This window comes from Cynocephalus volans, chromosome 15 (genome assembly GCF_027409185.1).
Source record: "Cynocephalus volans isolate mCynVol1 chromosome 15, mCynVol1.pri, whole genome shotgun sequence".
Classification (NCBI taxonomy): Eukaryota; Metazoa; Chordata; class Mammalia; order Dermoptera; family Cynocephalidae; genus Cynocephalus; species Cynocephalus volans.
Window position 1 is genome coordinate 10,444,303 of NC_084474.1, and position 8,923 is coordinate 10,453,225.

General features: G+C 34.8%; 1 protein-coding gene across 1 annotated transcript in view; it reads right to left on the bottom strand.

The window, feature by feature from the left end:
• PXDNL (peroxidasin like) overlaps positions 1-8,923 on the bottom strand; it is a 430,031-nt gene that overhangs the window by 379,645 nt on the left and 41,463 nt on the right. The window lies entirely within an intron of this gene.

Below are 8,923 nucleotides of genomic sequence, written 5' to 3' on the forward strand. Positions count from 1 at the left end.
CAAAAGGAAAAAGCTCAAATTTCTTAACAATTAGCTTGGCATTCAAGCCACCCTTGTTGGTATGAATATTGTATAAACAAAAATGCACTTTAACATGTTAAAATTTAAAACTCCATCAAAAACTGACTCCTGGTCAAGACTAATTCAGAAATATTTCATCCTTAACAAGTATAAGTCCTGTAAGTAATACCAAAGTATAAGTTTGTTTTTAAATTTGATTCCCTAATTCCACCTTTCAGCTGGCAGTTTAGTCTAACAAGACAATAGACCAGTGAGAGGCAATAAGAAAGTTAATGTAGTTAGGAAATCTTATAGAATTAGTGTGGTTTACTGAGCTGGAAAAAAGAGAGAAAGCTACAGTAGAAGTGCAATGAATAGCATCTTGCTCTAAATACAAATATCGTTTCTAACTCACACTTCAGAGCACAGAGATAAAATGAATCCTCCTTTATAAATTTGTCACAGAGTGACACAAACATGTGCACTGATTCACTCGTGCACTTAAATGCGAATGTTGCTGTATGACAAAGTACTAGAACTTTCTGACTCCATGTAATCCTGATCTATTGCAGTGAGATTTAGATTACCTTCGATATGAATAGCATATCATTTATAAAGCAGGTTTGTTTGTTTGTTTTTATAAAGGGGACCTGGAGCTTTTGAAAACTTCAGCATTTGATACCCAAGATATGTACTGGCAAAGACTGCTGGTAAAGGGGCAACAATAATCAACCACAATGTATATCGACAAAATAAAATTAAAAATAAAAGTAAAACACATCAGAGTAGAAAAAAAAAAAAGGGTGACCCAGGCTCAAACTCAGCACCAAGATCCCATGGTGGCTTTGAAATTACCTTTGCCTGCTTATATAACAGTAATACTTGTGTGCTTTAGTTCATTGAGAACCAGTAAGAACCCAGCCAATGTCCATCATTAGCCCAAAAGAAATTATTTAAATTTCTCAGTAGCTCCTTACTGTATTGAATGAGAGATATTACTTGACATTTACAAATGTCAGGGTTCTCAAAGGTCTCAGGCCATTTGCTGAGAATGTATTACCAGGAACAGTTCCTAGAGGCTAAGAGTGCTGTTTCTGCCACTTACTAACCTGACAAGTTTGGTTTTACTCATCTATAAAATGGGATGAGGAATAATTCCTACTTCAAGGGAGTCTTTTGAGGATTAAATGAGACTCTATGCATGAACCGCTCAGCTCACATCCAGGGTTCAATAAATGTCAGCCATTGTTTTTATTTTCATTTATTTTTTGGCAGCTCACCAGTGCAAGGATCAAACCCCGGGCCTTGGTGTTATCAGCACCATACTCCAACCAACTGAGCTAACCAGCCAGTCCACATTATGTTTATTATTACCTGCAGCAGATATTGAGGGTATGCCCCACAGTAATTATATACATATACATATACACATATATACTTAAAAATACTTATATATTTATTTATTATATATATTTACAATAAACAGCTAATATTTAAAGCTTTTAATGGACTTGCCCATGTCAGAGTTAAAATCAAAACCCAGGTTTTCTGGTTTTCCTTTTTTAGTGCTCTCATGTCTATATGCGATGGCTGTACCTAATTTATCTAAATATTTTCACCTACCTCCGTGCCTCCAGAGTTTGTCTGAGAAAAGGTACTCCAAAAACTGCTTAGTTCAGATGGCAGTAAGTGTGTGGGTTGATTTCTGGATTCTCTATTCTATTCCATTGGTCAGTGTGTCTGTTTTTATGCCAGTACCATACTGTTTTGGTTATTATAGCTTTGTAGTATAGCTTAAAGTCAGGTAGTGTTATGCCTCCAGCTTTATTTTTTTTGCTGAGCATTGCTTTGGCTATTCGTGGTCTTTTATTGTTCCATATAAATGTCTGAATAGTTTTTTCCATTTCTGAGAAAAATGTCTTTGGAATTTTGATGGGGATTGCATTGAATTTGTATATCACTTTGGGTAGTATGGACATTTTCACTATGTTGATTCTTCCAATCCAAGAGCATGGAATATCTTTCCATCTTCTTGTATCCTCTCTAATTTCTCTCACCAGTGGTTTGTAGTTCTCATTATAGAGATTTTTCACCTCCTTGGTTAACTCAATTCCTAAGTATTTTATTTTTTTGGTGGCTATTGTAAATGGGCAGGCTTTCTTGATTTCTCCTTCTGCATGTTCACTATTGGAGAAAAGAAATGCTACTGATTTTTGTGTGTTGATTTTGTATCCTGCTACTGTGCTGAAATCATTTATCAATTCCAAGAGTTTTTTTGTAGAGGTTTTAGGCTGTTCGATATATAGGATCATGTCATCTGCAAACAGGGACAGTTTGACTTCATCTTTTCCAATCTGGATGCCCTTTATTTCCTTCTCTTCTCTGATTGCTCTGGCTAGTACTTCCAACACTATGTTGAATAGGAGTGGTGAGAGTGGGCATCCTTGTCTAGTGCCTGTTCTTAAAGGAAAAGCTTTCAGCTTTTCCCCATTCAGGATGATATTGGCAGTGGGTTTGTCATATATGGCTTTAATTATGTTGAGATACTTTCCCTCTATACCTAACTTATAGAGGGTCTTTGTCATGAATGAGTGCTGAACTTTATCAAATGCTTTTTCAGCATCTATAGATATGATCATATGGTCCTTGTGTTTGAGTTTATTAATATGGTGTATCACATTTATTGATTTGCGTATGTTGAAGGCACCAAGCCTATTCACTGGGGAAGGGACTGCCTCTTCAGCAAGTGGTGCTGGGATAACTGGATATCGATATGCAGGAGAATGAAACTAGATCCATACCTCTCACCGTATACTAAAATCAACTCAAAATGGATTAAGGATTTAAATATACACCCTGAGACAATAAAACTTCTTAAAGAAAACATAGGGGAAACACTTCAGGAAATGGGACTGGGCTCAGACTTCATGAATACGACCCCAAAAGCACGGGCAACCAAAGGAAAAATAAACAAATGGGATTATATCAAACTAAAAAGCTTCTGCACAGCAAAAGAAACAATTAAAAGAGTTAAAAGACAACCAACAGAGTGGGAGAAAATATTTGCAAAATATACATCTGACAAAGGATTAATATCCAGAATATATAAGGAACTCAAACAACTTTACAAGAAGAAAACAATCAACCCAATTAAAAAATGGGCAAAAGAGCTAAGTAGGCATTTCTCTAAGGAAGATATACAAATGGCCAACAGACATATGAAAAAATGCTCAACATCACTCAGCATCCGGGAAATGCAAATCAAAACCACATTGAGATACCATCTAACCCCAGTTAGGATGGCTAAAATCCAAAAGACTATGAACGATAAATGCTGGCGAGGCTGCGGAGAAAAAGGAACTCTCATACATTGTTGGTGGGACTGCAAAATGGTGCAGCCTCTATGGAAAATGGTATGGAGGTTCCTTAAACAATTGCAAATAGATCTACCATACGACCCAGCCATCCCACTGTTGGGAATATACCCAGAGGAATGGAAATCATCAAGTCGAAGGTATACCTGTTCCCCAATGTTCATCGCAGCACTCTTTACAATAGCCAAGAGTTGGAACCAGCCCAAATGCCCATCATCACATGAGTGGATATGGAAAATGTGGTACATCTACACAATGGAATACTACTCAACTATAAAAACGAATGAAATACTGCCATTTGCAACAACATGGATGGACCTCGAGAGAATTATATTAAGTGAAACAAGTCAGGCACAGAAAGAGAAATACCACATGTTCTCACTTATTGGAGGGAGCTAAAAATTAATATATAAATTCACACACACACATACACACATACACACACAAACGGGGGGGGGGGAAGAAGATATAACAACCACAATTATTTGAAGTTGATACAACAAACAAACAGAAAGGACATGGTTGGGGGGGAGAGGGGGAGGGAGAAGGGAGGGAGGTTTTGGTGATGGGGAGCATTAATCAGCTACAATGTATATCGACAAAATATAATTTTAAAAAAAAAAACTGCTTAGTGAAAAAAATTAAGTATATTACTTAATTTTTTTATATTAAGAAAATTCCATCTAATTGAAATCATTTATCTTGCTAGATTAAAACTATTTTTTCACACCTAACACTTATAATGTATTATATGCACACACACGCACACACACACCAATTTTTAAATAATTATGCATTCTTTGGAAACTTTGCACTGTTTGTATATCTACAGAGAAAATGGGGGGGGTAGAGAATCTTAGAGTGTAGGATTAACAGAGAACATGGGAAATAAAACTAAAGCATCACTGGGAATAAAACAATGAGTAAACAGGGCTCTGCTTTTAAAGTTTGATTTTCATACAACTTCAAAGGCATACATCTATTGAATAAAATGAGCTGGAAGAAGGAATAGACATAATCAACCCCAAGCCTCTCATCCCTTGAACCAGAAAATGAAGGCCAAGAGAAAAAGAAAATATAACAGCTTTGTTGAGATATAAGTTGCATACCCAAAAATTCATCCATTTAAGATGTACAATTCAGCAGTTTCTAGCATAGTGACATAGTTTTGCGATCATCACCACTACCTAATTTTAGATTATTTACATCACCTGCAAAAGAAACTCCACATTCAATAGCAGTAATTGTTCCTTATCACCAGCTCCTGACAATCAGTCAACTGTTCTTCAGTCTTTATGGATTGTGCATTCTGACCGCTCATGTAAATGGAATCATGCAATATGTGGTGTTGTGTGACTGGCTTCTTTCACTTAGCACAATGTCAAGTATCATCCATGTGGTAGTATAGATCAGTACTTCATTCCCTTTTCTTGACAAATAATATTCCTTCCTCTTCGGTTTGGAAAAATTTTTGAAAAATTATTAATTGTTCTTTAAATGTGTGGTAGGATTCACCAGTGAAGCCACTTGGGCTTGGGGTACAACTATGAGAACTTTTAAAAATTACTAAATCAATCTCTTTACTTGGTATATTTCTACTCAGATTTTCTCCTTCTTCCTGAATCTGTTTTGGTAGTTTGTGTCTTTCTAGGAATTTGTCCATTGCATCTAGGTAATCTGATATGGTCATAGTATTCCTTCATAAGCCTTTTTATTTCTGTAAGCTGGGAAGTGATGTCCCCTCGCTCATTCCCGACTCTAGTAATTTGAGTCTTCACTCTTTTTTTCTTTCTTATTCTAGTTAAAGGTTTGTCAATTTTGTTGATCTTATTAGAGAACCATCTTTTGGTTTTGTTGATTTTCCCTTTCTATTCTCTGTTTCATTTGTTTTGGCTCTGATCTTTATTTTTTCTTCCCTTCTGCTTGCTTTGGGTTTAGTTTGCTCCTCTTTTTCTAGTTTTTTAAGGTGACATTTTAAGTTATTGATTTGAGATTCTTGTTCCTTCTAATATAGGTATTTACAACTCCAGATATCCCTGTAACCACAGCTGTAGCTGCTTAAGTGTTGCTATGTTAAATTTTCGCTTTCATTTACCTCAAAGTATTTTCTAATTTTTGTTGCAATTTCTTCCTTGACCCATTGTTTATTTAGGTGTGTTTTCCTTAATTTCTACATATTTGTGAATTTCCTTCTATTATTGATTTCAAATTCATTCCAGTTGGTTAGAGATGATACTTTGTATTACTTCAATCCTTTTAAATTTATCAAGGCTTGTTTTATGGAGTAACATGTGAACTATCCTGGAGTACGTTTTATGTGCACTGAGAAGAATGTGTAACCTGCTGTCGTTGAGTGGAGTATTCTATTGATGTCTGCTAGGTCTAGTTGCTTTATGGTGCTGTTCAAGTTTTCTATTTATTTGACCTTCTGCTTAGTAATTCTATTTTTGAAAGTATTAAAGTTTTCAACTATTATTGTTGAATTGTTTCTTGCTCCCTTCAATTCAATCAGTTTTTGTTTCATGTATTTTGGGGTTCGGTTATTGTGTATACATAACGATTATGTCTTCCTGATGGATTAACCCTTTCATCATTTAAAAATATTGTGCTTTGTCTCTAGCAAAAATTTGTCTAAATCCTGTTTCATCTGACATTACTATGGCCACTACCACTGTCTTTTGATTACTTCTTGCATAGTATATTTACTATTCATTTCCTTTTGACTAACTTATGTCTTTGTCTTTTTCTAAGTTTTATTTTATTGTGTCTTTTTCTTTTTTTAAGTTTTATTTTAATTGACAAATAATGTGTACACATCTATGGGATGCAATCTGATGTTTCACTACATGCATACAATGTAGAATGATCAAATCAGGCTAATTAACATATTTATCACCCCAAATACTTATTATTTCTTTGTGAGGAGAACATTTAAAATTCATTCTTTTAGCTATTTTGAAATATGTAATACATTATTATTAGTGTGTTACATTACCCATCTACCTCCCACCCACAGCCCCAGGTAACCACCATTCTGCTCTCCCGGGACTTCTATGAGTTTGACTTTTTTAGATTCTACATATGAGTGTATGTGAGATCATGCAGTATTTGTCTTTCTGTGTCTTGCTTATTTTACTTAGCATAATGTCCTCTAGGGTCATTCACGCTATTGCAAAGGACAGAATATCCTGCCTTTTTAATATTCCACTATGTCTATATACCATATTTTCAAACTATTCTTCTGCTTAAGAACACTTCCATTGTTTCCATGTGTGGGCTATTGTGAAAAATGCTGAAATGTGTCTTTGAATCAAAAGTGTGTCTCTTGTCAGTATCATATTGTTGGATCCTTTTTTATCTATTCTGACAATCTCTGCATTTTGATTGGAGTATTTAATCCATTTATATTTAATAAAATTATTAATAAAGTAGAATTATATTACCTACCTTATATTATTCATAGCATTAATATTATTATCAATAGGGTAAGATAAGGAGGGATTTACATTTATTTAGACTATGTCTCATGTTATTTTTTCCATTTCTCCATTACCACCTTCTTTTTTGTTAAATCAAAATTCTCCAGTGTACCATTTTAATTCCCTTATTGATTCCTTTACTATATTTTGGAAGCTATTTTCTTAGTGGTTACCCTGGGAATTATATTTACCATCCTAAATTAAACTAGTGTGTATGAATACCACCTTAATTTCAATAGTGTACAAAATTTTGCTCTTAGAACTCTGTTTTCTTCCCATTCCTTTGTACTATTATTGTCATGCAAATTACTTCTTTATACAGTATAAACCCATCAATATAGTTTTATAATTATTATTTTATCCAGTCATCTTTCAAATCAGATATGAGAAAAAAAGTTACAAACAATAATACGTTTTTACTATTATCTATGTAGTATCCTTTATGATGCTTTTTATTTCTTTGTATGGATTTGAGTTACTAGTTGGTGTCCTTTCATTTTAGCCTGAAAAAAATCCCTTTAGCATATCTGGTAGAGTAGGTCTGGTAGATGAATTGTCTCAGTATTCATCTGGGAATGTCTTAATTTTTCCTTCATTTTTGAAGGATAATTTTGCTGGATATAGAATTCTTGGTTGACAGTCTTTTTCTTTCCGTACTTTGTCATCCCACTGCTCTTGGCCTCCATGGTTTTTAATAAGAAATTGGCTGTTAATATTATTGAGGATTCTTTGTATGTGATGCATGGTTTTCTTTTTTTAATTTTTGTGGCCTTCAACAGTTTGAGTATGATGTGTCTAGGGATAACTCTTTGAGTTTATCCTACTTGGAGGTTGCTGGACTTTTTTGATGTGTGTATTAATTGTTTTCCATTAAATTTGAAAGTTATCAGCCATTATTTCTTTAAATATTTATTTTGTCCCTTTCTCTTCTTTCTCTCTGTTTAGAACTCCCACCATGTCAGTAAGCTTGATGGTATCTCATAGAGCTATCAGGTTTGTTCATTTTTCTTTATTCATTTTTATTTCTGTTTCTCAGACTAGATAATTTAGATAACTCCCATTGGCCTATTTTCAAATTCATTTATTCTTTATCCTACCTTCTCAGAACTGCTGTTCAGCCCCTATAGTAAATTTTTTATTTCAGGTTTTCTATGTTCAACTTCAGAAATTCTATCTGGTTCTTTTTGATAATTTCTATTACTATTGATATTCTCTGTTTGGTAAGATATCATTCTATGGACAGTTTCTATCAATTGCTTTTGTTTTTTCTCTTTACGTGAACCATGCTTTCCTGTTTCTTTGCATCTCTCTCTTTCTTCCATTCTCCCTCCCTCCCTCTCCTTCTCTTCTTGAAAACTGAACATTTAACATAATATGATGTAGCAACTCTGGAAATCAGAACCTCTCCATGTTTATATTATAGTTGCTGTTTGTTTGTTTAGTAAATTTCTTACACTAATTTTGTGAAATCTGTTGTTCTTTGCTGTGTGAATCCACTGAAGTTTCTGCTCAGTTAGCTAATTGTTAGTTAGCTAATGCCAAATGTCTTAACTGTGTCACCCTTTGATCAGAGGCTCTCTGTGTGTGTGTGTGTGTGTGTGTGTGTGTGTGTGTGTGTGTGTGTGTGTGTGTCGAGGCATGCCTTAAACGCTATGGTGGTTGACTACTGTGCCTTAGCCTTCACTTCCTGTTGTGCAGGGCCTTAAGGTCACCTCAAGTCACCTCTTCAGATCTTTTCTGCACATGTGCATGGCCTTCTAGATCTCCTGGAATATGTCAGAGCTTTCAAAGCCTGCTACAGACATCTCATTTCCCATATTTTCCTTTTAAGTATTTTTCGGCTAGCATCCTATTGCCCTAACTGGTATCACTGCTTTGGCAGCTTTAACATTAAATAACTGCTGCTGATGTTTTCAACCAATGCCCTGAGGATAACACTGTTATCACAGAAGTAGCTCTGAGTCAAGTCAAATAAAGACAACACTTGGGAATGGGGATTTTCCAGGGAATTCCCAGATAGGTCAAGTAGTGACAGTGATTGGTCTCTTTTTTTAGGATCTCCACCTGTTC